The sequence below is a fragment of the Microcebus murinus genome, chromosome 28 (genome assembly GCF_040939455.1).
Source record: "Microcebus murinus isolate Inina chromosome 28, M.murinus_Inina_mat1.0, whole genome shotgun sequence".
In the NCBI taxonomy this organism is placed as follows: Eukaryota; Metazoa; Chordata; class Mammalia; order Primates; family Cheirogaleidae; genus Microcebus; species Microcebus murinus.
The window spans coordinates 16406419-16434132 of record NC_134131.1 but is presented as its reverse complement, the minus strand read 5'-3'; the positions used below and the strand labels follow the sequence as shown (position 1 = coordinate 16434132).

The window sequence follows — 27714 nt, the reverse complement described above, 5'->3', positions numbered from 1 at the left end:
GACCGCCTCCTCGTGGGGACGTACACCCAGCTCTCCACGTCGGATTCCGGGGCTCTCTGTCCTGCCAGAAGGCCCAGCTGGCCTGCGGGTCCTTAGAGTGGCAAAAACATCCGAAAACTGAGATTGAGGGTCCGGTGGTTGTCTGCACTTTTGTGCTGGGCACCCCAGGGAGGCCCGGGGGCTGGCTGGACAACGCGGTCTGCTGGGCGGGGGGGGGGTTTGGAGGAGCAACTGATGCCCTTTGCACTTTGGGTAGCAAGTGTCTGAGGTGTCTCTGAGCCCTGCGCCATGTCGGGGGGGGGGTGGGAGGTCGGGGGGGGGGTGGAGGAGCAGGAGGAGGAGGAGGAGGTGGGAAGGGCCGTGGCCTGCAGTCGTGTTCCCGGGGTGGCTTCTTCCACAGGCTGCTTGGCCTGGGCTCCCTGCACCTGGGCCTTTGGAGGACTGGCCCTGTGCTTGCCAACGCTTCCCCTGCAGGGACCCAGAGCTGGGAGGTTGCATCTCTCAGCCCTGGGTCGGGCAGAGCCCCAGCGGGCCATGCCCACAACCTCTCTCAGCACGGGTCCCCCAGAAGGCTCCTTTGGGACCAGGATTCTCTTGCGGGTGACTCTTTAAGGTCTGGCCCCTGGATGGAGGGGCACCAGGAGTAGAGGAGCAGGAAGGGGAAGGGGGTGGCCGTGCGAGGGGACACTTTCAGGCCAAGTCCCAGCTTCAGCCTGATCCTCCTGGGAACCCCGGGGTGTACGTCACACCTCCTGGTTGTCCCGCTCTGAGACAAGGAGCCGGGCTTCGCATTCCCCCAGCAGCCAGTCGTGGGCTGAGGACACCTGGGGCGTTGGGAACTCCCTGGCTTCTCCTTGGCTTAACATCTGGAGCTGCTTGTGAATCGTGCCGCCACACACACCCGAGTGCAGGTGTCTTCTGCACAGACTGCGGGCCTCGCTCTTCTGAATGCCGCTAGCTCGCCACCCACCCACGGGGGAACCTGGTCAGGGTACTTTCTCTCGGGGGCAGACTCTGATCCTGGCGGGCTACCGGTGTCTCTGTTTGCTCGTTTCTTTCTTCCATTTCGGGAAAGGCTTCCTTACTGGGTGTGGAAATCTCCTATGCCTTTCCTCGCCTATTCTGTCAGCTTTAAAATTCTCTTTCAGTTGCCACCCTCACAGATGGATTAGGAAACTCTTTCCGGTGCACTCATTAGTGAAATGACCTCAATGAAGCTGGAATCCAATATCTAATCGCCGATTTTTAGCGAGTCCACACGCCAGGGTGGTCGGGGTCCAATGCAGCCCCGGCCAGGCCCAGGCCCCTTGGACTGGGCCACAGGAGGACACAGAGGAGGGTCCCGGCCCCCACGGTCGCGTTGCCGGCAGTTCTCCAAGGGCTTGGGCGTTTTCCAGAGGTAGGAGATGGAGGGGACTGATTTCTTCAGCGCCCCACTAACCACGCCACCCCACCCATGGGACACATCCCTAGAGAGAGAGAGAGACGCCCCATACACTCGCTCCCCTCCCCCATGCGCTGTGCCCCAGCCCGGGCCCGGGGGAATAGGCGGCAGCCCACCCACAGGGTGGGGGGCACAGCTGAAAGGGGTTGTCGGGGAGGGCGGCCCCTGCCTGGGGTCAAAGGGCGGGCGACCCGCGCGTGCGCAATCGGCGGCGGCGGCGGCGGCGGCGGCGGCGGCCACGAGCTGGGGGTGGGCCAGGCGAGGAGAGGAAGGGGGCTGGAAGGTCTCCACCTTGGCGAGTCCAGCCGTGGAGGCGCATCTTGTGTGAGTGTGAGTGAGTGAGTGTGAGTGTGTGTGTGTGTGTGTGTGTGTGTGTGTGTATAGAGAGACAGCCCCCCACCCCGGCCCGCCGCTCCCTGCCCGCCCCGCCCCGCCCCGCCTGTCACCCCCGTCCCTCGGAGCCCGCCGGACCCGGCCGGTGAACTCAACAGGCCCGCCCGGTGCGGGTCAGCGCCGGCGCGGGGCCTGGGGCGGGAGGAGGCGGCGGGGAAGCGCAGAGAGGCTCGGCTTCTTGAGCGGGGCAGGGGCGCCCTCCGCCGTCTAGGGCCACACCACCCTGAACGCGCCCGATCTCGTCTGGTCTCGGAAGCTAAGCAGGGTCGGGCCTGGTTAGTACTTGGATGGGAGACCGCCTGGGAATACCGGGTGCCGTAGGCTTCTTTTTTTTTTTGTTTTTTGTTTTGTTTTGCCTCTTGTTCTGTCCCCTCTCTGGGAGCGAGGCGGCGGCCCGGGGCGGGGGTCACCCCCACCCTCAGCGCCCGCCGCGGTGCCTGGCGCCCCAGCCCGCACCGTGGGGCCTCCTCTTGTCCCAAGCCGCGACACCGCCGTCACGCGGCAGCATGCGTGGCTTCTGGACTGTCAGGTCTCAGACCAAAGGTCTGCTATGTGGGAACCGACACGCTGGAGGAAACCTTGAGAGTCTGAGAGGGGAGGGAGTTCCAGAAGAAGGCCAGGATGTCATTTTGAGGGAGTATGTGACCAGAACTCGTCCCGTTGCTTTTGGGGTTCTATGGGCTACACGTAGGAATCTTTGGTGGTGGCACCTGATGTTGGGGGATCCGGAGTCACACCCAGACCTGCCCCACAGGCCTCCTTTTACTTTTCTCTTCGGATTCATTATGTTTAAAAAGTGTCTCTTATCTCTATGATTGCATTTTCTTTTCTCTCTCTTTTCAAGCAGATGATGGGAGTCCAAGTATTAAGGTGACATGTGTTGCCCGTGCCCCCCTCCCCCCTGTGTTCTTATTCATTAACCTCTGATGTTGTTCCAGCGTATTGTGGGGGTACCAATGTTAAGGTCGGGTACGTTGCCCTCTCCCAGCCTCCCCCCTCGGGTCAGAGCCTCAAGTGCGCCCATCCCCCAGTCGGTGCGCACCCACCCCATTCCTAATGGAGGTGTATGCCCATCCCCTCCCCCCACCCGCCCGACACCCACCCGATGAAGGTGATTCCTCTGTGTCCACTTGGGTGTCCATCGGTTCGTACCCATTTGCTGGTGAGCGCGAGCACGTGGTGCTCGTGTGTCCATTCTTGGGCTACCTGGCTTACTGGAACGGGTTCCAGCTCTGGCCAGGAGAACCACGAGAGGTGCCCTCTCACCGCTGCTCCTCCTAGCTGAATAGCACTCCGTGGTGTCCACGCGCCACATTTCATTTACGCACTCGTGGGTCGATGGGCACTCGGGTCGCTTCCAGGTCTTTGCGATTGTGACTTGTGCCCTGACTCTAACCCTAACCCTTACCCAGCCCCGTCTCCTCCTCGGCCCCTGCCTGACTGACTCCTTCCCGCCCGGCCTGTCACCTGTCACCGTCCTCTGCCCCTGCCTGACACGCTCCTCCCCGCCCGGGCCGTCACCGTCCTCGGCCCCTGCCTGACGGGGCTCCTCCGTCGCCTGGGCCTTCCAAGGGCTTGGTGTGGACGCTGGTTCCAGGACGCCCTCCCAGGAACCCGGTAGCAGGGCGGCCGCAGCGTCTCGCGCCACCCAACCGTCCGCCGGCCGGCGGCCGTCGCTAAGTGGCCTGCGGGGGACGTGCCCCCACTGTGGGGCGGGCGCCCAGCCTGGTGTCTTCTCTGAGGCCCCGTGGCTGCTTTTCCCCCCCGCAAGGGGAGAGCCACGGAGGTGGGGACCGCCTCCTCGTGGGGACGTACACCCAGCTCTCCACGTCGGATTCCGGGGCTCTCTGTCCTGCCAGAAGGCCCAGCTGGCCTGCGGGTCCTTAGAGTGGCAAAAACATCCGAAAACTGAGATTGAGGGTCCGGTGGTTGTCTGCACTTTTGTGCTGGGCACCCCAGGGAGGCCCGGGGGCTGGCTGGACAACGCGGTCTGCTGGGCGGGGGGGGGGTTTGGAGGAGCAACTGATGCCCTTTGCACTTTGGGTAGCAAGTGTCTGAGGTGTCTCTGAGCCCTGCGCCATGTCGGGGGGGGGGTGGGAGGTCGGGGGGGGGGTGGAGGAGCAGGAGGAGGAGGAGGAGGTGGGAAGGGCCGTGGCCTGCAGTCGTGTTCCCGGGGTGGCTTCTTCCACAGGCTGCTTGGCCTGGGCTCCCTGCACCTGGGCCTTTGGAGGACTGGCCCTGTGCTTGCCAACGCTTCCCCTGCAGGGACCCAGAGCTGGGAGGTTGCATCTCTCAGCCCTGGGTCGGGCAGAGCCCCAGCGGGCCATGCCCACAACCTCTCTCAGCACGGGTCCCCCAGAAGGCTCCTTTGGGACCAGGATTCTCTTGCGGGTGACTCTTTAAGGTCTGGCCCCTGGATGGAGGGGCACCAGGAGTAGAGGAGCAGGAAGGGGAAGGGGGTGGCCGTGCGAGGGGACACTTTCAGGCCAAGTCCCAGCTTCAGCCTGATCCTCCTGGGAACCCCGGGGTGTACGTCACACCTCCTGGTTGTCCCGCTCTGAGACAAGGAGCCGGGCTTCGCATTCCCCCAGCAGCCAGTCGTGGGCTGAGGACACCTGGGGCGTTGGGAACTCCCTGGCTTCTCCTTGGCTTAACATCTGGAGCTGCTTGTGAATCGTGCCGCCACACACACCCGAGTGCAGGTGTCTTCTGCACAGACTGCGGGCCTCGCTCTTCTGAATGCCGCTAGCTCGCCACCCACCCACGGGGGAACCTGGTCAGGGTACTTTCTCTCGGGGGCAGACTCTGATCCTGGCGGGCTACCGGTGTCTCTGTTTGCTCGTTTCTTTCTTCCATTTCGGGAAAGGCTTCCTTACTGGGTGTGGAAATCTCCTATGCCTTTCCTCGCCTATTCTGTCAGCTTTAAAATTCTCTTTCAGTTGCCACCCTCACAGATGGATTAGGAAACTCTTTCCGGTGCACTCATTAGTGAAATGACCTCAATGAAGCTGGAATCCAATATCTAATCGCCGATTTTTAGCGAGTCCACACGCCAGGGTGGTCGGGGTCCAATGCAGCCCCGGCCAGGCCCAGGCCCCTTGGACTGGGCCACAGGAGGACACAGAGGAGGGTCCCGGCCCCCACGGTCGCGTTGCCGGCAGTTCTCCAAGGGCTTGGGCGTTTTCCAGAGGTAGGAGATGGAGGGGACTGATTTCTTCAGCGCCCCACTAACCACGCCACCCCACCCATGGGACACATCCCTAGAGAGAGAGAGAGACGCCCCATACACTCGCTCCCCTCCCCCATGCGCTGTGCCCCAGCCCGGGCCCGGGGGAATAGGCGGCAGCCCACCCACAGGGTGGGGGGCACAGCTGAAAGGGGTTGTCGGGGAGGGCGGCCCCTGCCTGGGGTCAAAGGGCGGGCGACCCGCGCGTGCGCAATCGGCGGCGGCGGCGGCGGCGGCGGCGGCGGCGGCCACGAGCTGGGGGTGGGCCAGGCGAGGAGAGGAAGGGGGCTGGAAGGTCTCCACCTTGGCGAGTCCAGCCGTGGAGGCGCATCTTGTGTGAGTGTGAGTGAGTGAGTGTGAGTGTGTGTGTGTGTGTGTGTGTGTGTGTGTATAGAGAGACAGCCCCCCACCCCGGCCCGCCGCTCCCTGCCCGCCCCGCCCCGCCCCGCCTGTCACCCCCGTCCCTCGGAGCCCGCCGGACCCGGCCGGTGAACTCAACAGGCCCGCCCGGTGCGGGTCAGCGCCGGCGCGGGGCCTGGGGCGGGAGGAGGCGGCGGGGAAGCGCAGAGAGGCTCGGCTTCTTGAGCGGGGCAGGGGCGCCCTCCGCCGTCTAGGGCCACACCACCCTGAACGCGCCCGATCTCGTCTGGTCTCGGAAGCTAAGCAGGGTCGGGCCTGGTTAGTACTTGGATGGGAGACCGCCTGGGAATACCGGGTGCCGTAGGCTTCTTTTTTTTTTTGTTTTTTGTTTTGTTTTGCCTCTTGTTCTGTCCCCTCTCTGGGAGCGAGGCGGCGGCCCGGGGCGGGGGTCACCCCCACCCTCAGCGCCCGCCGCGGTGCCTGGCGCCCCAGCCCGCACCGTGGGGCCTCCTCTTGTCCCAAGCCGCGACACCGCCGTCACGCGGCAGCATGCGTGGCTTCTGGACTGTCAGGTCTCAGACCAAAGGTCTGCTATGTGGGAACCGACACGCTGGAGGAAACCTTGAGAGTCTGAGAGGGGAGGGAGTTCCAGAAGAAGGCCAGGATGTCATTTTGAGGGAGTATGTGACCAGAACTCGTCCCGTTGCTTTTGGGGTTCTATGGGCTACACGTAGGAATCTTTGGTGGTGGCACCTGATGTTGGGGGATCCGGAGTCACACCCAGACCTGCCCCACAGGCCTCCTTTTACTTTTCTCTTCGGATTCATTATGTTTAAAAAGTGTCTCTTATCTCTATGATTGCATTTTCTTTTCTCTCTCTTTTCAAGCAGATGATGGGAGTCCAAGTATTAAGGTGACATGTGTTGCCCGTGCCCCCCTCCCCCCTGTGTTCTTATTCATTAACCTCTGATGTTGTTCCAGCGTATTGTGGGGGTACCAATGTTAAGGTCGGGTACGTTGCCCTCTCCCAGCCTCCCCCCTCGGGTCAGAGCCTCAAGTGCGCCCATCCCCCAGTCGGTGCGCACCCACCCCATTCCTAATGGAGGTGTATGCCCATCCCCTCCCCCCACCCGCCCGACACCCACCCGATGAAGGTGATTCCTCTGTGTCCACTTGGGTGTCCATCGGTTCGTACCCATTTGCTGGTGAGCGCGAGCACGTGGTGCTCGTGTGTCCATTCTTGGGCTACCTGGCTTACTGGAACGGGTTCCAGCTCTGGCCAGGAGAACCACGAGAGGTGCCCTCTCACCGCTGCTCCTCCTAGCTGAATAGCACTCCGTGGTGTCCACGCGCCACATTTCATTTACGCACTCGTGGGTCGATGGGCACTCGGGTCGCTTCCAGGTCTTTGCGATTGTGACTTGTGCCCTGACTCTAACCCTAACCCTTACCCAGCCCGTCTCCTCCTCGGCCCCTGCCTGACTGACTCCTTCCCGCCCGGCCTGTCACCTGTCACCGTCCTCTGCCCCTGCCTGACACGCTCCTCCCCGCCCGGGCCGTCACCGTCCTCGGCCCCTGCCTGACGGGGCTCCTCCGTCGCCTAGGCCTTCCAAGGGCTTGGTGTGGACGCTGGTTCCAGGACGCCCTCCCAGGAACCCGGTAGCAGGGCGGCCGCAGCGTCTCGCGCCACCCAACCGTCCGCCGGCCGGCGGCCGTCGCTAAGTGGCCTGCGGGGGACGTGCCCCCACTGTGGGGCGGGCGCCCAGCCTGGTGTCTTCTCTGAGGCCCCGTGGCTGCTTTCCCCCCCCCCCCGCAAGGGGAGAGCCGCGGAGGTGGGGACCGCCTCCTCGTGGGGACGTACACCCAGCTCTCCACGTCGGATTCCGGGGCTCTCTGTCCTGCCAGAAGGCCCAGCTGGCCTGCGGGTCCTTAGAGTGGCAAAAACATCCGAAAACTGAGATTGAGGGTCCGGTGGTTGTCTGCACTTTTGTGCTGGGCCCCCCAGGGAGGCCCGGGGGCTGGCTGGACAACGCGGTCTGCTGGGCGGGGGGGGGGTTGGAGGAGCAACTGATGCCCTTTGCACTTTGGGTAGCAAGTGTCTGAGGTGTCTCTGATCCCTGCGCCATGTCGGGGGGGGGGGTGGGAGGTCGGGGGGGGGGTGGAGGAGCAGGAGGAGGAGGAGGAGGAGGAGGAGGTGGGAAGGGCCGTGGCCTGCAGTCGTGTTCCCGGGGTGGCTTCTTCCACAGGCTGCTTGGCCTGGGCTCCCTGCACCTGGGCCTTTGGAGGACTGGCCCTGTGCTTGCCAACGCTTCCCCTGCAGGGACCCAGAGCTGGGAGGTTGCATCTCTCAGCCCTGGGTCGGGCAGAGCCCCAGCGGGCCATGCCCACAACCTCTCTCAGCACGGGTCCCCCAGAAGGCTCCTTTGGGACCAGGATTCTCTTGCGGGTGACTCTTTAAGGTCTGGCCCCTGGATGGAGGGGCACCAGGAGTAGAGGAGCAGGAAGGGGAAGGGGGTGGCCGTGCGAGGGGACACTTTCAGGCCAAGTCCCAGCTTCAGCCTGATCCTCCTGGGAACCCCGGGGTGTACGTCACACCTCCTGGTTGTCCCGCTCTGAGACAAGGAGCCGGGCTTCGCATTCCCCCAGCAGCCAGTCGTGGGCTGAGGACACCTGGGGCGTTGGGAACTCCCTGGCTTCTCCTTGGCTTAACATCTGGAGCTGCTTGTGAATCGTGCCGCCACACACACCCGAGTGCAGGTGTCTTCTGCACAGACTGCGGGCCTCGCTCTTCTGAATGCCGCTAGCTCGCCACCCACCCACGGGGGAACCTGGTCAGGGTACTTTCTCTCGGGGGCAGACTCTGATCCTGGCGGGCTACCGGTGTCTCTGTTTGCTCGTTTCTTTCTTCCATTTCGGGAAAGGCTTCCTTACTGGGTGTGGAAATCTCCTATGCCTTTCCTCGCCTATTCTGTCAGCTTTAAAATTCTCTTTCAGTTGCCACCCTCACAGATGGATTAGGAAACTCTTTCCGGTGCACTCATTAGTGAAATGACCTCAATGAAGCTGGAATCCAATATCTAATCGCCGATTTTTAGCGAGTCCACACGCCAGGGTGGTCGGGGTCCAATGCAGCCCCGGCCAGGCCCAGGCCCCTTGGACTGGGCCACAGGAGGACACAGAGGAGGGTCCCGGCCCCCACGGTCGCGTTGCCGGCAGTTCTCCAAGGGCTTGGGCGTTTTCCAGAGGTAGGAGATGGAGGGGACTGATTTCTTCAGCGCCCCACTAACCACGCCACCCCACCCATGGGACACATCCCTAGAGAGAGAGAGAGACGCCCCATACACTCGCTCCCCTCCCCCATGCGCTGTGCCCCAGCCCGGGCCCGGGGGAATAGGCGGCAGCCCACCCACAGGGTGGGGGGCACAGCTGAAAGGGGTTGTCGGGGAGGGCGGCCCCTGCCTGGGGTCAAAGGGCGGGCGACCCGCGCGTGCGCAATCGGCGGCGGCGGCGGCGGCGGCCACGAGCTGGGGGTGGGCCAGGCGAGGAGAGGAAGGGGGCTGGAAGGTCTCCACCTTGGCGAGTCCAGCCGTGGAGGCGCATCTTGTGTGAGTGTGAGTGAGTGAGTGTGAGTGTGTGTGTGTGTGTGTGTGTGTATAGAGAGACAGCCCCCCACCCCGGCCCGCCGCTCCCTGCCCGCCCCGCCCCGCCCCGCCTGTCACCCCCGTCCCTCGGAGCCCGCCGGACCCGGCCGGTGAACTCAACAGGCCCGCCCGGTGCGGGTCAGCGCCGGCGCGGGGCCTGGGGCGGGAGGAGGCGGCGGGGAAGCGCAGAGAGGCTCGGCTTCTTGAGCGGGGCAGGGGCGCCCTTCGCCGTCTAGGGCCACACCACCCTGAACGCGCCCGATCTCGTCTGGTCTCGGAAGCTAAGCAGGGTCGGGCCTGGTTAGTACTTGGATGGGAGACCGCCTGGGAATACCGGGTGCCGTAGGCTTCTTTTTTTTTTTTTTTTTTTTTGTTTTGCCTCTTGTTCTGTCCCCTCTCTGGGAGCGAGGCGGCGGCCCGGGGCGGGGGTCACCCCCACCCTCAGCGCCCGCCGCGGTGCCTGGCGCCCCAGCCCGCACCGTGGGGCCTCCTCTTGTCCCAAGCCGCGACACCGCCGTCACGCGGCAGCATGCGTGGCTTCTGGACTGTCAGGTCTCAGACCAAAGGTCTGCTCTGTGGGAACCGACACGCTGGAGGAAACCTTGAGAGTCTGAGAGGGGAGGGAGTTCCAGAAGAAGGCCAGGATGTCATTTTGAGGGAGTATGTGACCAGAACTCGTCCCGTTGCTTTTGGGGTTCTATGGGCTACACGTAGGAATCTTTGGTGGTGGCACCTGATGTTGGGGGATCCGGAGTCACACCCAGACCTGCCCCACAGGCCTCCTTTTACTTTTCTCTTCGGATTCATTATGTTTAAAAAGTGTCTCTTATCTCTATGATTGCATTTTCTTTTCTCTCTCTTTTCAAGCAGATGATGGGAGTCCAAGTATTAAGGTGACATGTGTTGCCCGTGCCCCCCTCCCCCCTGTGTTCTTATTCATTAACCTCTGATGTTGTTCCAGCGTATTGTGGGGGTACCAATGTTAAGGTCGGGTACGTTGCCCTCTCCCAGCCTCCCCCCTCGGGTCAGAGCCTCAAGTGCGCCCATCCTCCAGTCGGTGCGCACCCACCCCATTCCTAATGGAGGTGTATGCCCATCCCCTCCCCCCACCCGCCCGACACCCACCCGATGAAGGTGATTCCTCTGTGTCCACTTGGGTGTCCGTCGGTTCGTACCCATTTGCTGGTGAGCGCGAGCACGTGGTGCTCGTGTGTCCATTCTTGGGCTACCTGGCTTACTGGAACGGGTTCCAGCTCTGGCCAGGAGAACCACGAGAGGTGCCCTCTCACCGCTGCTCCTCCTAGCTGAATAGCACTCCGTGGTGTCCACGCGCCACATTTCATTTACGCACTCGTGGGTCGATGGGCACTCGGGTCGCTTCCAGGTCTTTGCGATTGTGACTTGTGCCCTGACTCTAACCCTAACCCTTACCCAGCCCGTCTCCTCCTCGGCCCCTGCCTGACTGACTCCTTCCCGCCCGGCCTGTCACCTGTCACCGTCCTCTGCCCCTGCCTGACACGCTCCTCCCCGCCCGGGCCGTCACCGTCCTCGGCCCCTGCCTGACGGGGCTCCTCCGTCGCCTAGGCCTTCCAAGGGCTTGGTGTGGACGCTGGTTCCAGGACGCCCTCCCAGGAACCCGGTAGCAGGGCGGCCGCAGCGTCTCGCGCCACCCAACCGTCCGCCGGCCGGCGGCCGTCGCTAAGTGGCCTGCGGGGGACGTGCCCCCACTGTGGGGCGGGCGCCCAGCCTGGTGTCTTCTCTGAGGCCCCGTGGCTGCTTTCCCCCCCCCCCGCAAGGGGAGAGCCGCGGAGGTGGGGACCGCCTCCTCGTGGGGACGTACACCCAGCTCTCCACGTCGGATTCCGGGGCTCTCTGTCCTGCCAGAAGGCCCAGCTGGCCTGCGGGTCCTTAGAGTGGCAAAAACATCCGAAAACTGAGATTGAGGGTCCGGTGGTTGTCTGCACTTTTGTGCTGGGCCCCCCAGGGAGGCCCGGGGGCTGGCTGGACAACGCGGTCTGCTGGGCGGGGGGGGGGTTGGAGGAGCAACTGATGCCCTTTGCACTTTGGGTAGCAAGTGTCTGAGGTGTCTCTGAGCCCTGCGCCATGTCGGGGGGGGGGTGGGAGGTCGGGGGGGGGGTGGAGGAGCAGGAGGAGGAGGAGGAGGAGGAGGAGGTGGGAAGGGCCGTGGCCTGCAGTCGTGTTCCCGGGGTGGCTTCTTCCACAGGCTGCTTGGCCTGGGCTCCCTGCACCTGGGCCTTTGGAGGACTGGCCCTGTGCTTGCCAACGCTTCCCCTGCAGGGACCCAGAGCTGGGAGGTTGCATCTCTCAGCCCTGGGTCGGGCAGAGCCCCAGCGGGCCATGCCCACAACCTCTCTCAGCACGGGTCCCCCAGAAGGCTCCTTTGGGACCAGGATTCTCTTGCGGGTGACTCTTTAAGGTCTGGCCCCTGGATGGAGGGGCACCAGGAGTAGAGGAGCAGGAAGGGGAAGGGGGTGGCCGTGCGAGGGGACACTTTCAGGCCAAGTCCCAGCTTCAGCCTGATCCTCCTGGGAACCCCGGGGTGTACGTCACACCTCCTGGTTGTCCCGCTCTGAGACAAGGAGCCGGGCTTCGCATTCCCCCAGCAGCCAGTCGTGGGCTGAGGACACCTGGGGCGTTGGGAACTCCCTGGCTTCTCCTTGGCTTAACATCTGGAGCTGCTTGTGAATCGTGCCGCCACACACACCCGAGTGCAGGTGTCTTCTGCACAGACTGCGGGCCTCGCTCTTCTGAATGCCGCTAGCTCGCCACCCACCCACGGGGGAACCTGGTCAGGGTACTTTCTCTCGGGGGCAGACTCTGATCCTGGCGGGCTACCGGTGTCTCTGTTTGCTCGTTTCTTTCTTCCATTTCGGGAAAGGCTTCCTTACTGGGTGTGGAAATCTCCTATGCCTTTCCTCGCCTATTCTGTCAGCTTTAAAATTCTCTTTCAGTTGCCACCCTCACAGATGGATTAGGAAACTCTTTCCGGTGCACTCATTAGTGAAATGACCTCAATGAAGCTGGAATCCAATATCTAATCGCCGATTTTTAGCGAGTCCACACGCCAGGGTGGTCGGGGTCCAATGCAGCCCCGGCCAGGCCCAGGCCCCTTGGACTGGGCCACAGGAGGACACAGAGGAGGGTCCCGGCCCCCACGGTCGCGTTGCCGGCAGTTCTCCAAGGGCTTGGGCGTTTTCCAGAGGTAGGAGATGGAGGGGACTGATTTCTTCAGCGCCCCACTAACCACGCCACCCCACCCATGGGACACATCCCTAGAGAGAGAGAGAGACGCCCCATACACTCGCTCCCCTCCCCCATGCGCTGTGCCCCAGCCCGGGCCCGGGGGAATAGGCGGCAGCCCACCCACAGGGTGGGGGGCACAGCTGAAAGGGGTTGTCGGGGAGGGCGGCCCCTGCCTGGGGTCAAAGGGCGGGCGACCCGCGCGTGCGCAATCGGCGGCGGCGGCGGCGGCCACGAGCTGGGGGTGGGCCAGGCGAGGAGAGGAAGGGGGCTGGAAGGTCTCCACCTTGGCGAGTCCAGCCGTGGAGGCGCATCTTGTGTGAGTGTGAGTGAGTGAGTGTGAGTGTGTGTGTGTGTGTGTGTGTGTGTGTGTGTATAGAGAGACAGCCCCCCACCCCGGCCCGCCGCTCCCTGCCCGCCCCGCCCCGCCCCGCCTGTCACCCCCGTCCCTCGGAGCCCGCCGGACCCGGCCGGTGAACTCAACAGGCCCGCCCGGTGCGGGTCAGCGCCGGCGCGGGGCCTGGGGCGGGAGGAGGCGGCGGGGAAGCGCAGAGAGGCTCGGCTTCTTGAGCGGGGCAGGGGCGCCCTCCGCCGTCTAGGGCCACACCACCCTGAACGCGCCCGATCTCGTCTGGTCTCGGAAGCTAAGCAGGGTCGGGCCTGGTTAGTACTTGGATGGGAGACCGCCTGGGAATACCGGGTGCCGTAGGCTTCTTTTTTTTTTTTTTTTTTTTTGTTTTGCCTCTTGTTCTGTCCCCTCTCTGGGAGCGAGGCGGCGGCCCGGGGCGGGGGTCACCCCCACCCTCAGCGCCCGCCGCGGTGCCTGGCGCCCCAGCCCGCACCGTGGGGCCTCCTCTTGTCCCAAGCCGCGACACCGCCGTCACGCGGCAGCATGCGTGGCTTCTGGACTGTCAGGTCTCAGACCAAAGGTCTGCTCTGTGGGAACCGACACGCTGGAGGAAACCTTGAGAGTCTGAGAGGGGAGGGAGTTCCAGAAGAAGGCCAGGATGTCATTTTGAGGGAGTATGTGACCAGAACTCGTCCCGTTGCTTTTGGGGTTCTATGGGCTACACGTAGGAATCTTTGGTGGTGGCACCTGATGTTGGGGGATCCGGAGTCACACCCAGACCTGCCCCACAGGCCTCCTTTTACTTTTCTCTTCGGATTCATTATGTTTAAAAAGTGTCTCTTATCTCTATGATTGCATTTTCTTTTCTCTCTCTTTTCAAGCAGATGATGGGAGTCCAAGTATTAAGGTGACATGTGTTGCCCGTGCCCCCCTCCCCCCTGTGTTCTTATTCATTAACCTCTGATGTTGTTCCAGCGTATTGTGGGGGTACCAATGTTAAGGTTGGGTACGTTGCCCTCTCCCAGCCTCCCCCCTCGGGTCAGAGCCTCAAGTGCGCCCATCCCCCAGTCGGTGCGCACCCACCCCATTCCTAATGGAGGTGTATGCCCATCCCTTCCCCCCACCCGCCCGACACCCACCCGATGAAGGTGATTCCTCTGTGTCCACTTGGGTGTCCGTCGGTTCGTACCCATTTGCTGGTGAGCGCGAGCACGTGGTGCTCGTGTGTCCATTCTTGGGCTACCTGGCTTACTGGAACGGGTTCCAGCTCTGGCCAGGAGAACCACGAGAGGTGCCCTCTCACCGCTGCTCCTCCTAGCTGAATAGCACTCCGTGGTGTCCACGCGCCACATTTCATTTACGCACTCGTGGGTCGATGGGCACTCGGGTCGCTTCCAGGTCTTTGCGATTGTGACTTGTGCCCTGACTCTAACCCTAACCCTTACCCAGCCCCGTCTCCTCCTCGGCCCCTGCCTGACTGACTCCTTCCCGCCCGGCCTGTCACCTGTCACCGTCCTCTGCCCCTGCCTGACACGCTCCTCCCCGCCCGGGCCGTCACCGTCCTCGGCCCCTGCCTGACGGGGCTCCTCCGTCGCCTGGGCCTTCCAAGGGCTTGGTGTGGACGCTGGTTCCAGGACGCCCTCCCAGGAACCCGGTAGCAGGGCGGCCGCAGCGTCTCGCGCCACCCAACCGTCCGCCGGCCGGCGGCCGTCGCTAAGTGGCCTGCGGGGGACGTGCCCCCACTGTGGGGCGGGCGCCCAGCCTGGTGTCTTCTCTGAGGCCCCGTGGCTGCTTTTCCCCCCCGCAAGGGGAGAGCCACGGAGGTGGGGACCGCCTCCTCGTGGGGACGTACACCCAGCTCTCCACGTCGGATTCCGGGGCTCTCTGTCCTGCCAGAAGGCCCAGCTGGCCTGCGGGTCCTTAGAGTGGCAAAAACATCCGAAAACTGAGATTGAGGGTCCGGTGGTTGTCTGCACTTTTGTGCTGGGCACCCCAGGGAGGCCCGGGGGCTGGCTGGACAACGCGGTCTGCTGGGCGGGGGGGGGGGTTTGGAGGAGCAACTGATGCCCTTTGCACTTTGGGTAGCAAGTGTCTGAGGTGTCTCTGAGCCCTGCGCCATGTCGGGGGGGGGGTGGGAGGTCGGGGGGGGGGTGGAGGAGCAGGAGGAGGAGGAGGAGGTGGGAAGGGCCGTGGCCTGCAGTCGTGTTCCCGGGGTGGCTTCTTCCACAGGCTGCTTGGCCTGGGCTCCCTGCACCTGGGCCTTTGGAGGACTGGCCCTGTGCTTGCCAACGCTTCCCCTGCAGGGACCCAGAGCTGGGAGGTTGCATCTCTCAGCCCTGGGTCGGGCAGAGCCCCAGCGGGCCATGCCCACAACCTCTCTCAGCACGGGTCCCCCAGAAGGCTCCTTTGGGACCAGGATTCTCTTGCGGGTGACTCTTTAAGGTCTGGCCCCTGGATGGAGGGGCACCAGGAGTAGAGGAGCAGGAAGGGGAAGGGGGTGGCCGTGCGAGGGGACACTTTCAGGCCAAGTCCCAGCTTCAGCCTGATCCTCCTGGGAACCCCGGGGTGTACGTCACACCTCCTGGTTGTCCCGCTCTGAGACAAGGAGCCGGGCTTCGCATTCCCCCAGCAGCCAGTCGTGGGCTGAGGACACCTGGGGCGTTGGGAACTCCCTGGCTTCTCCTTGGCTTAACATCTGGAGCTGCTTGTGAATCGTGCCGCCACACACACCCGAGTGCAGGTGTCTTCTGCACAGACTGCGGGCCTCGCTCTTCTGAATGCCGCTAGCTCGCCACCCACCCACGGGTGAACCTGGTCAGGGTACTTTCTCTCGGGGGCAGACTCTGATCCTGGCGGGCTACCGGTGTCTCTGTTTGCTCGTTTCTTTCTTCCATTTCGGGAAAGGCTTCCTTACTGGGTGTGGAAATCTCCTATGCCTTTCCTCGCCTATTCTGTCAGCTTTAAAATTCTCTTTCAGTTGCCACCCTCACAGATGGATTAGGAAACTCTTTCCGGTGCACTCATTAGTGAAATGACCTCAATGAAGCTGGAATCCAATATCTAATCGCCGATTTTTAGCGAGTCCACACGCCAGGGTGGTCGGGGTCCAATGCAGCCCCGGCCAGGCCCAGGCCCCTTGGACTGGGCCACAGGAGGACACAGAGGAGGGTCCCGGCCCCCACGGTCGCGTTGCCGGCAGTTCTCCAAGGGCTTGGGCGTTTTCCAGAGGTAGGAGATGGAGGGGACTGATTTCTTCAGCGCCCCACTAACCACGCCACCCCACCCATGGGACACATCCCTAGAGAGAGAGAGAGACGCCCCATACACTCGCTCCCCTCCCCCATGCGCTGTGCCCCAGCCCGGGCCCGGGGGAATAGGCGGCAGCCCACCCACAGGGTGGGGGGCACAGCTGAAAGGGGTTGTCGGGGAGGGCGGCCCCTGCCTGGGGTCAAAGGGCGGGCGACCCGCGCGTGCGCAATCGGCGGCGGCGGCGGCGGCCACGAGCTGGGGGTGGGCCAGGCGAGGAGAGGAAGGGGGCTGGAAGGTCTCCACCTTGGCGAGTCCAGCCGTGGAGGCGCATCTTGTGTGAGTGTGAGTGAGTGAGTGTGAGTGTGTGTGTGTGTGTGTGTGTGTGTGTGTATAGAGAGACAGCCCCCCACCCCGGCCCGCCGCTCCCTGCCCGCCCCGCCCCGCCCCGCCTGTCACCCCCGTCCCTCGGAGCCCGCCGGACCCGGCCGGTGAACTCAACAGGCCCGCCCGGTGCGGGTCAGCGCCGGCGCGGGGCCTGGGGCGGGAGGAGGCGGCGGGGAAGCGCAGAGAGGCTCGGCTTCTTGAGCGGGGCAGGGGCGCCCTCCGCCGTCTAGGGCCACACCACCCTGAACGCGCCCGATCTCGTCTGGTCTCGGAAGCTAAGCAGGGTCGGGCCTGGTTAGTACTTGGATGGGAGACCGCCTGGGAATACCGGGTGCCGTAGGCTTCTTTTTTTTTTTTTTTTTTTTTGTTTTGCCTCTTGTTCTGTCCCCTCTCTGGGAGCGAGGCGGCGGCCCGGGGCGGGGGTCACCCCCACCCTCAGCGCCCGCCGCGGTGCCTGGCGCCCCAGCCCGCACCGTGGGGCCTCCTCTTGTCCCAAGCCGCGACACCGCCGTCACGCGGCAGCATGCGTGGCTTCTGGACTGTCAGGTCTCAGACCAAAGGTCTGCTCTGTGGGAACCGACACGCTGGAGGAAACCTTGAGAGTCTGAGAGGGGAGGGAGTTCCAGAAGAAGGCCAGGATGTCATTTTGAGGGAGTATGTGACCAGAACTCGTCCCGTTGCTTTTGGGGTTCTATGGGCTACACGTAGGAATCTTTGGTGGTGGCACCTGATGTTGGGGGATCCGGAGTCACACCCAGACCTGCCCCACAGGCCTCCTTTTACTTTTCTCTTCGGATTCATTATGTTTAAAAAGTGTCTCTTATCTCTATGATTGCATTTTCTTTTCTCTCTCTTTTCAAGCAGATGATGGGAGTCCAAGTATTAAGGTGACATGTGTTGCCCGTGCCCCCCTCCCCCCTGTGTTCTTATTCATTAACCTCTGATGTTGTTCCAGCGTATTGTGGGGGTACCAATGTTAAGGTTGGGTACGTTGCCCTCTCCCAGCCTCCCCCCTCGGGTCAGAGCCTCAAGTGCGCCCATCCCCCAGTCGGTGCGCACCCACCCCATTCCTAATGGAGGTGTATGCCCATCCCTTCCCCCCACCCGCCCGACACCCACCCGATGAAGGTGATTCCTCTGTGTCCACTTGGGTGTCCGTCGGTTCGTACCCATTTGCTGGTGAGCGCGAGCACGTGGTGCTCGTGTGTCCATTCTTGGGCTACCTGGCTTACTGGAACGGGTTCCAGCTCTGGCCAGGAGAACCACGAGAGGTGCCCTCTCACCGCTGCTCCTCCTAGCTGAATAGCACTCCGTGGTGTCCACGCGCCACATTTCATTTACGCACTCGTGGGTCGATGGGCACTCGGGTCGCTTCCAGGTCTTTGCGATTGTGACTTGTGCCCTGACTCTAACCCTAACCCTTACCCAGCCCCGTCTCCTCCTCGGCCCCTGCCTGACTGACTCCTTCCCGCCCGGCCTGTCACCTGTCACCGTCCTCTGCCCCTGCCTGACACGCTCCTCCCCGCCCGGGCCGTCACCGTCCTCGGCCCCTGCCTGACGGGGCTCCTCCGTCGCCTGGGCCTTCCAAGGGCTTGGTGTGGACGCTGGTTCCAGGACGCCCTCCCAGGAACCCGGTAGCAGGGCGGCCGCAGCGTCTCGCGCCACCCAACCGTCCGCCGGCCGGCGGCCGTCGCTAAGTGGCCTGCGGGGGACGTGCCCCCACTGTGGGGCGGGCGCCCAGCCTGGTGTCTTCTCTGAGGCCCCGTGGCTGCTTTTCCCCCCCGCAAGGGGAGAGCCACGGAGGTGGGGACCGCCTCCTCGTGGGGACGTACACCCAGCTCTCCACGTCGGATTCCGGGGCTCTCTGTCCTGCCAGAAGGCCCAGCTGGCCTGCGGGTCCTTAGAGTGGCAAAAACATCCGAAAACTGAGATTGAGGGTCCGGTGGTTGTCTGCACTTTTGTGCTGGGCACCCCAGGGAGGCCCGGGGGCTGGCTGGACAACGCGGTCTGCTGGGCGGGGGGGGGGGTTTGGAGGAGCAACTGATGCCCTTTGCACTTTGGGTAGCAAGTGTCTGAGGTGTCTCTGAGCCCTGCGCCATGTCGGGGGGGGGTGGGAGGTCGGGGGGGGGGTGGAGGAGCAGGAGGAGGAGGAGGAGGTGGGAAGGGCCGTGGCCTGCAGTCGTGTTCCCGGGGTGGCTTCTTCCACAGGCTGCTTGGCCTGGGCTCCCTGCACCTGGGCCTTTGGAGGACTGGCCCTGTGCTTGCCAACGCTTCCCCTGCAGGGACCCAGAGCTGGGAGGTTGCATCTCTCAGCCCTGGGTCGGGCAGAGCCCCAGCGGGCCATGCCCACAACCTCTCTCAGCACGGGTCCCCCAGAAGGCTCCTTTGGGACCAGGATTCTCTTGCGGGTGACTCTTTAAGGTCTGGCCCCTGGATGGAGGGGCACCAGGAGTAGAGGAGCAGGAAGGGGAAGGGGGTGGCCGTGCGAGGGGACACTTTCAGGCCAAGTCCCAGCTTCAGCCTGATCCTCCTGGGAACCCCGGGGTGTACGTCACACCTCCTGGTTGTCCCGCTCTGAGACAAGGAGCCGGGCTTCGCATTCCCCCAGCAGCCAGTCGTGGGCTGAGGACACCTGGGGCGTTGGGAACTCCCTGGCTTCTCCTTGGCTTAACATCTGGAGCTGCTTGTGAATCGTGCCGCCACACACACCCGAGTGCAGGTGTCTTCTGCACAGACTGCGGGCCTCGCTCTTCTGAATGCCGCTAGCTCGCCACCCACCCACGGGTGAACCTGGTCAGGGTACTTTCTCTCGGGGGCAGACTCTGATCCTGGCGGGCTACCGGTGTCTCTGTTTGCTCGTTTCTTTCTTCCATTTCGGGAAAGGCTTCCTTACTGGGTGTGGAAATCTCCTATGCCTTTCCTCGCCTATTCTGTCAGCTTTAAAATTCTCTTTCAGTTGCCACCCTCACAGATGGATTAGGAAACTCTTTCCGGTGCACTCATTAGTGAAATGACCTCAATGAAGCTGGAATCCAATATCTAATCGCCGATTTTTAGCGAGTCCACACGCCAGGGTGGTCGGGGTCCAATGCAGCCCCGGCCAGGCCCAGGCCCCTTGGACTGGGCCACAGGAGGACACAGAGGAGGGTCCCGGCCCCCACGGTCGCGTTGCCGGCAGTTCTCCAAGGGCTTGGGCGTTTTCCAGAGGTAGGAGATGGAGGGGACTGATTTCTTCAGCGCCCCACTAACCACGCCACCCCACCCATGGGACACATCCCTAGAGAGAGAGAGAGACGCCCCATACACTCGCTCCCCTCCCCCATGCGCTGTGCCCCAGCCCGGGCCCGGGGGAATAGGCGGCAGCCCACCCACAGGGTGGGGGGCACAGCTGAAAGGGGTTGTCGGGGAGGGCGGCCCCTGCCTGGGGTCAAAGGGCGGGCGACCCGCGCGTGCGCAATCGGCGGCGGCGGCGGCGGCGGCGGCGGCGGCCACGAGCTGGGGGTGGGCCAGGCGAGGAGAGGAAGGGGGCTGGAAGGTCTCCACCTTGGCGAGTCCAGCCGTGGAGGCGCATCTTGTGTGAGTGTGAGTGAGTGAGTGTGAGTGTGTGTGTGTGTGTGTGTGTGTATAGAGAGACAGCCCCCCACCCCGGCCCGCCGCTCCCTGCCCGCCCCGCCCCGCCCCGCCTGTCACCCCCGTCCCTCGGAGCCCGCCGGACCCGGCCGGTGAACTCAACAGGCCCGCCCGGTGCGGGTCAGCGCCGGCGCGGGGCCTGGGGCGGGAGGAGGCGGCGGGGAAGCGCAGAGAGGCTCGGCTTCTTGAGCGGGGCAGGGGCGCCCTTCGCCGTCTAGGGCCACACCACCCTGAACGCGCCCGATCTCGTCTGGTCTCGGAAGCTAAGCAGGGTCGGGCCTGGTTAGTACTTGGATGGGAGACCGCCTGGGAATACCGGGTGCCGTAGGCTTCTTTTTTTTTTTTTTTTTTTTTGTTTTGCCTCTTGTTCTGTCCCCTCTCTGGGAGCGAGGCGGCGGCCCGGGGCGGGGGTCACCCCCACCCTCAGCGCCCGCCGCGGTGCCTGGCGCCCCAGCCCGCACCGTGGGGCCTCCTCTTGTCCCAAGCCGCGACACCGCCGTCACGCGGCAGCATGCGTGGCTTCTGGACTGTCAGGTCTCAGACCAAAGGTCTGCTCTGTGGGAACCGACACGCTGGAGGAAACCTTGAGAGTCTGAGAGGGGAGGGAGTTCCAGAAGAAGGCCAGGATGTCATTTTGAGGGAGTATGTGACCAGAACTCGTCCCGTTGCTTTTGGGGTTCTATGGGCTACACGTAGGAATCTTTGGTGGTGGCACCTGATGTTGGGGGATCCGGAGTCACACCCAGACCTGCCCCACAGGCCTCCTTTTACTTTTCTCTTCGGATTCATTATGTTTAAAAAGTGTCTCTTATCTCTATGATTGCATTTTCTTTTCTCTCTCTTTTCAAGCAGATGATGGGAGTCCAAGTATTAAGGTGACATGTGTTGCCCGTGCCCCCCTCCCCCCTGTGTTCTTATTCATTAACCTCTGATGTTGTTCCAGCGTATTGTGGGGGTACCAATGTTAAGGTCGGGTACGTTGCCCTCTCCCAGCCTCCCCCCTCGGGTCAGAGCCTCAAGTGCGCCCATCCTCCAGTCGGTGCGCACCCACCCCATTCCTAATGGAGGTGTATGCCCATCCCCTCCCCCCACCCGCCCGACACCCACCCGATGAAGGTGATTCCTCTGTGTCCACTTGGGTGTCCGTCGGTTCGTACCCATTTGCTGGTGAGCGCGAGCACGTGGTGCTCGTGTGTCCATTCTTGGGCTACCTGGCTTACTGGAACGGGTTCCAGCTCTGGCCAGGAGAACCACGAGAGGTGCCCTCTCACCGCTGCTCCTCCTAGCTGAATAGCACTCCGTGGTGTCCACGCGCCACATTTCATTTACGCACTCGTGGGTCGATGGGCACTCGGGTCGCTTCCAGGTCTTTGCGATTGTGACTTGTGCCCTGACTCTAACCCTAACCCTTACCCAGCCCGTCTCCTCCTCGGCCCCTGCCTGACTGACTCCTTCCCGCCCGGCCTGTCACCTGTCACCGTCCTCTGCCCCTGCCTGACACGCTCCTCCCCGCCCGGGCCGTCACCGTCCTCGGCCCCTGCCTGACGGGGCTCCTCCGTCGCCTAGGCCTTCCAAGGGCTTGGTGTGGACGCTGGTTCCAGGACGCCCTCCCAGGAACCCGGTAGCAGGGCGGCCGCAGCGTCTCGCGCCACCCAACCGTCCGCCGGCCGGCGGCCGTCGCTAAGTGGCCTGCGGGGGACGTGCCCCCACTGTGGGGCGGGCGCCCAGCCTGGTGTCTTCTCTGAGGCCCCGTGGCTGCTTTCCCCCCCCCCCCGCAAGGGGAGAGCCGCGGAGGTGGGGACCGCCTCCTCGTGGGGACGTACACCCAGCTCTCCACGTCGGATTCCGGGGCTCTCTGTCCTGCCAGAAGGCCCAGCTGGCCTGCGGGTCCTTAGAGTGGCAAAAACATCCGAAAACTGAGATTGAGGGTCCGGTGGTTGTCTGCACTTTTGTGCTGGGCCCCCCAGGGAGGCCCGGGGGCTGGCTGGACAACGCGGTCTGCTGGGCGGGGGGGGGGTTGGAGGAGCAACTGATGCCCTTTGCACTTTGGGTAGCAAGTGTCTGAGGTGTCTCTGAGCCCTGCGCCATGTCGGGGGGGGGGTGGGAGGTCGGGGGGGGGTGGAGGAGCAGGAGGAGGAGGAGGAGGAGGAGGAGGTGGGAAGGGCCGTGGCCTGCAGTCGTGTTCCCGGGGTGGCTTCTTCCACAGGCTGCTTGGCCTGGGCTCCCTGCACCTGGGCCTTTGGAGGACTGGCCCTGTGCTTGCCAACGCTTCCCCTGCAGGGACCCAGAGCTGGGAGGTTGCATCTCTCAGCCCTGGGTCGGGCAGAGCCCCAGCGGGCCATGCCCACAACCTCTCTCAGCACGGGTCCCCCAGAAGGCTCCTTTGGGACCAGGATTCTCTTGCGGGTGACTCTTTAAGGTCTGGCCCCTGGATGGAGGGGCACCAGGAGTAGAGGAGCAGGAAGGGGAAGGGGGTGGCCGTGCGAGGGGACACTTTCAGGCCAAGTCCCAGCTTCAGCCTGATCCTCCTGGGAACCCCGGGGTGTACGTCACACCTCCTGGTTGTCCCGCTCTGAGACAAGGAGCCGGGCTTCGCATTCCCCCAGCAGCCAGTCGTGGGCTGAGGACACCTGGGGCGTTGGGAACTCCCTGGCTTCTCCTTGGCTTAACATCTGGAGCTGCTTGTGAATCGTGCCGCCACACACACCCGAGTGCAGGTGTCTTCTGCACAGACTGCGGGCCTCGCTCTTCTGAATGCCGCTAGCTCGCCACCCACCCACGGGGGAACCTGGTCAGGGTACTTTCTCTCGGGGGCAGACTCTGATCCTGGCGGGCTACCGGTGTCTCTGTTTGCTCGTTTCTTTCTTCCATTTCGGGAAAGGCTTCCTTACTGGGTGTGGAAATCTCCTATGCCTTTCCTCGCCTATTCTGTCAGCTTTAAAATTCTCTTTCAGTTGCCACCCTCACAGATGGATTAGGAAACTCTTTCCGGTGCACTCATTAGTGAAATGACCTCAATGAAGCTGGAATCCAATATCTAATCGCCGATTTTTAGCGAGTCCACACGCCAGGGTGGTCGGGGTCCAATGCAGCCCCGGCCAGGCCCAGGCCCCTTGGACTGGGCCACAGGAGGACACAGAGGAGGGTCCCGGCCCCCACGGTCGCGTTGCCGGCAGTTCTCCAAGGGCTTGGGCGTTTTCCAGAGGTAGGAGATGGAGGGGACTGATTTCTTCAGCGCCCCACTAACCACGCCACCCCACCCATGGGACACATCCCTAGAGAGAGAGAGAGACGCCCCATACACTCGCTCCCCTCCCCCATGCGCTGTGCCCCAGCCCGGGCCCGGGGGAATAGGCGGCAGCCCACCCACAGGGTGGGGGGCACAGCTGAAAGGGGTTGTCGGGGAGGGCGGCCCCTGCCTGGGGTCAAAGGGCGGGCGACCCGCGCGTGCGCAATCGGCGGCGGCGGCGGCGGCGGCGGCGGCGGCGGCGGCCACGAGCTGGGGGTGGGCCAGGCGAGGAGAGGAAGGGGGCTGGAAGGTCTCCACCTTGGCGAGTCCAGCCGTGGAGGCGCATCTTGTGTGAGTGTGAGTGAGTGAGTGTGAGTGTGTGTGTGTGTGTGTGTGTGTGTGTGTGTATAGAGAGACAGCCCCCCACCCCGGCCCGCCGCTCCCTGCCCGCCCCGCCCCGCCTGTCACCCCCGTCCCTCGGAGCCCGCCGGACCCGGCCGGTGAACTCAACAGGCCCGCCCGGTGCGGGTCAGCGCCGGCGCGGGGCCTGGGGCGGGAGGAGGCGGCGGGGAAGCGCAGAGAGGCTCGGCTTCTTGAGCGGGGCAGGGGCGCCCTCCGCCGTCTAGGGCCACACCACCCTGAACGCGCCCGATCTCGTCTGGTCTCGGAAGCTAAGCAGGGTCGGGCCTGGTTAGTACTTGGATGGGAGACCGCCTGGGAATACCGGGTGCCGTAGGCTTCTTTTTTTTTTTTTTTTTTTTTGTTTTGCCTCTTGTTCTGTCCCCTCTCTGGGAGCGAGGCGGCGGCCCGGGGCGGGGGTCACCCCCACCCTCAGCGCCCGCCGCGGTGCCTGGCGCCCCAGCCCGCACCGTGGGGCCTCCTCTTGTCCCAAGCCGCGACACCGCCGTCACGCGGCAGCATGCGTGGCTTCTGGACTGTCAGGTCTCAGACCAAAGGTCTGCTCTGTGGGAACCGACACGCTGGAGGAAACCTTGAGAGTCTGAGAGGGGAGGGAGTTCCAGAAGAAGGCCAGGATGTCATTTTGAGGGAGTATGTGACCAGAACTCGTCCCGTTGCTTTTGGGGTTCTATGGGCTACACGTAGGAATCTTTGGTGGTGGCACCTGATGTTGGGGGATCCGGAGTCACACCCAGACCTGCCCCACAGGCCTCCTTTTACTTTTCTCTTCGGATTCATTATGTTTAAAAAGTGTCTCTTATCTCTATGATTGCATTTTCTTTTCTCTCTCTTTTCAAGCAGATGATGGGAGTCCAAGTATTAAGGTGACATGTGTTGCCCGTGCCCCCCTCCCCCCTGTGTTCTTATTCATTAACCTCTGATGTTGTTCCAGCGTATTGTGGGGGTACCAATGTTAAGGTTGGGTACGTTGCCCTCTCCCAGCCTCCCCCCTCGGGTCAGAGCCTCAAGTGCGCCCATCCCCCAGTCGGTGCGCACCCACCCCATTCCTAATGGAGGTGTATGCCCATCCCTTCCCCCCACCCGCCCGACACCCACCCGATGAAGGTGATTCCTCTGTGTCCACTTGGGTGTCCGTCGGTTCGTACCCATTTGCTGGTGAGCGCGAGCACGTGGTGCTCGTGTGTCCATTCTTGGGCTACCTGGCTTACTGGAACGGGTTCCAGCTCTGGCCAGGAGAACCACGAGAGGTGCCCTCTCACCGCTGCTCCTCCTAGCTGAATAGCACTCCGTGGTGTCCACGCGCCACATTTCATTTACGCACTCGTGGGTCGATGGGCACTCGGGTCGCTTCCAGGTCTTTGCGATTGTGACTTGTGCCCTGACTCTAACCCTAACCCTTACCCAGCCCCGTCTCCTCCTCGGCCCCTGCCTGACTGACTCCTTCCCGCCCGGCCTGTCACCTGTCACCGTCCTCTGCCCCTGCCTGACACGCTCCTCCCCGCCCGGGCCGTCACCGTCCTCGGCCCCTGCCTGACGGGGCTCCTCCGTCGCCTGGGCCTTCCAAGGGCTTGGTGTGGACGCTGGTTCCAGGACGCCCTCCCAGGAACCCGGTAGCAGGGCGGCCACAGCGTCTCGCGCCACCCAACCGTCCGCCGGCCGGCGGCCGTCGCTAAGTGGCCTGCGGGGGACGTGCCCCCACTGTGGGGCGGGCGCCCAGCCTGGTGTCTTCTCTGAGGCCCCGTGGCTGCTTTTCCCCCCCGCAAGGGGAGAGCCACGGAGGTGGGGACCGCCTCCTCGTGGGGACGTACACCCAGCTCTCCACGTCGGATTCCGGGGCTCTCTGTCCTGCCAGAAGGCCCAGCTGGCCTGCGGGTCCTTAGAGTGGCAAAAACATCCGAAAACTGAGATTGAGGGTCCGGTGGTTGTCTGCACTTTTGTGCTGGGCACCCCAGGGAGGCCCGGGGGCTGGCTGGACAACGCGGTCTGCTGGGCGGGGGGGGGGGTTTGGAGGAGCAACTGATGCCCTTTGCACTTTGGGTAGCAAGTGTCTGAGGTGTCTCTGAGCCCTGCGCCATGTCGGGGGGGGGGTGGGAGGTCGGGGGGGGGGGTGGAGGAGCAGGAGGAGGAGGAGGAGGTGGGAAGGGCCGTGGCCTGCAGTCGTGTTCCCGGGGTGGCTTCTTCCACAGGCTGCTTGGCCTGGGCTCCCTGCACCTGGGCCTTTGGAGGACTGGCCCTGTGCTTGCCAACGCTTCCCCTGCAGGGACCCAGAGCTGGGAGGTTGCATCTCTCAGCCCTGGGTCGGGCAGAGCCCCAGCGGGCCATGCCCACAACCTCTCTCAGCACGGGTCCCCCAGAAGGCTCCTTTGGGACCAGGATTCTCTTGCGGGTGACTCTTTAAGGTCTGGCCCCTGGATGGAGGGGCACCAGGAGTAGAGGAGCAGGAAGGGGAAGGGGGTGGCCGTGCGAGGGGACACTTTCAGGCCAAGTCCCAGCTTCAGCCTGATCCTCCTGGGAACCCCGGGGTGTACGTCACACCTCCTGGTTGTCCCGCTCTGAGACAAGGAGCCGGGCTTCGCATTCCCCCAGCAGCCAGTCGTGGGCTGAGGACACCTGGGGCGTTGGGAACTCCCTGGCTTCTCCTTGGCTTAACATCTGGAGCTGCTTGTGAATCGTGCCGCCACACACACCCGAGTGCAGGTGTCTTCTGCACAGACTGCGGGCCTCGCTCTTCTGAATGCCGCTAGCTCGCCACCCACCCACGGGTGAACCTGGTCAGGGTACTTTCTCTCGGGGGCAGACTCTGATCCTGGCGGGCTACCGGTGTCTCTGTTTGCTCGTTTCTTTCTTCCATTTCGGGAAAGGCTTCCTTACTGGGTGTGGAAATCTCCTATGCCTTTCCTCGCCTATTCTGTCAGCTTTAAAATTCTCTTTCAGTTGCCACCCTCACAGATGGATTAGGAAACTCTTTCCGGTGCACTCATTAGTGAAATGACCTCAATGAAGCTGGAATCCAATATCTAATCGCCGATTTTTAGCGAGTCCACACGCCAGGGTGGTCGGGGTCCAATGCAGCCCCGGCCAGGCCCAGGCCCCTTGGACTGGGCCACAGGAGGACACAGAGGAGGGTCCCGGCCCCCACGGTCGCGTTGCCGGCAGTTCTCCAAGGGCTTGGGCGTTTTCCAGAGGTAGGAGATGGAGGGGACTGATTTCTTCAGCGCCCCACTAACCACGCCACCCCACCCATGGGACACATCCCTAGAGAGAGAGAGAGACGCCCCATACACTCGCTCCCCTCCCCCATGCGCTGTGCCCCAGCCCGGGCCCGGGGGAATAGGCGGCAGCCCACCCACAGGGTGGGGGGCACAGCTGAAAGGGGTTGTCGGGGAGGGCGGCCCCTGCCTGGGGTCAAAGGGCGGGCGACCCGCGCGTGCGCAATCGGCGGCGGCGGCGGCGGCGGCGGCGGCGGCGGCGGCGGCGGCGGCCACGAGCTGGGGGTGGGCCAGGCGAGGAGAGGAAGGGGGCTGGAAGGTCTCCACCTTGGCGAGTCCAGCCGTGGAGGCGCATCTTGTGTGAGTGTGAGTGAGTGAGTGTGAGTGTGTGTGTGTGTGTGTGTGTGTGTGTGTGTATAGAGAGACAGCCCCCCACCCCGGCCCGCCGCTCCCTGCCCGCCCCGCCCCGCCCCGCCTGTCACCCCCGTCCCTCGGAGCCCGCCGGACCCGGCCGGTGAACTCAACAGGCCCGCCCGGTGCGGGTCAGCGCCGGCGCGGGGCCTGGGGCGGGAGGAGGCGGCGGGGAAGCGCAGAGAGGCTCGGCTTCTTGAGCGGGGCAGGGGCGCCCTCCGCCGTCTAGGGCCACACCACCCTGAACGCGCCCGATCTCGTCTGGTCTCGGAAGCTAAGCAGGGTCGGGCCTGGTTAGTACTTGGATGGGAGACCGCCTGGGAATACCGGGTGCCGTAGGCTTCTTTTTTTTTTTTTTTTTTTTTGTTTTGCCTCTTGTTCTGTCCCCTCTCTGGGAGCGAGGCGGCGGCCCGGGGCGGGGGTCACCCCCACCCTCAGCGCCCGCCGCGGTGCCTGGCGCCCCAGCCCGCACCGTGGGGCCTCCTCTTGTCCCAAGCCGCGACACCGC

General features: G+C 63.8%; 8 non-coding genes across 8 annotated transcripts; all 8 read left to right on the top strand.

The window, feature by feature from the left end:
• Positions 1-2042: 2042 nt before the first annotated feature.
• LOC142865151 (5S ribosomal RNA) lies at positions 2043-2161 on the top strand. The gene has a single exon (XR_012915454.1). It is a non-coding gene; the product is annotated as a 5S ribosomal RNA (ribosomal RNA).
• A 3510-nt stretch (positions 2162-5671) lies between these two features.
• On the top strand, positions 5672-5790 carry LOC142865150 (5S ribosomal RNA). Its single transcript, XR_012915453.1, has one exon. It is a non-coding gene; the product is annotated as a 5S ribosomal RNA (ribosomal RNA).
• A 3504-nt stretch (positions 5791-9294) lies between these two features.
• LOC142865149 (5S ribosomal RNA) lies at positions 9295-9413 on the top strand. Its single transcript, XR_012915452.1, has one exon. It is a non-coding gene; the product is annotated as a 5S ribosomal RNA (ribosomal RNA).
• Positions 9414-12918: 3505 nt separating this feature from the next.
• On the top strand, positions 12919-13037 carry LOC142865148 (5S ribosomal RNA). Its single transcript, XR_012915451.1, has one exon. It is a non-coding gene; the product is annotated as a 5S ribosomal RNA (ribosomal RNA).
• Positions 13038-16531: 3494 nt separating this feature from the next.
• LOC142865146 (5S ribosomal RNA) lies at positions 16532-16650 on the top strand. The gene has a single exon (XR_012915449.1). It is a non-coding gene; the product is annotated as a 5S ribosomal RNA (ribosomal RNA).
• A 3499-nt stretch (positions 16651-20149) lies between these two features.
• On the top strand, positions 20150-20268 carry LOC142865145 (5S ribosomal RNA). Its single transcript, XR_012915448.1, has one exon. It is a non-coding gene; the product is annotated as a 5S ribosomal RNA (ribosomal RNA).
• Positions 20269-23786: 3518 nt separating this feature from the next.
• LOC142865144 (5S ribosomal RNA) lies at positions 23787-23905 on the top strand. Its single transcript, XR_012915447.1, has one exon. It is a non-coding gene; the product is annotated as a 5S ribosomal RNA (ribosomal RNA).
• Positions 23906-27429: 3524 nt separating this feature from the next.
• On the top strand, positions 27430-27548 carry LOC142865143 (5S ribosomal RNA). Its single transcript, XR_012915446.1, has one exon. It is a non-coding gene; the product is annotated as a 5S ribosomal RNA (ribosomal RNA).
• Positions 27549-27714: the final 166 nt, after the last annotated feature.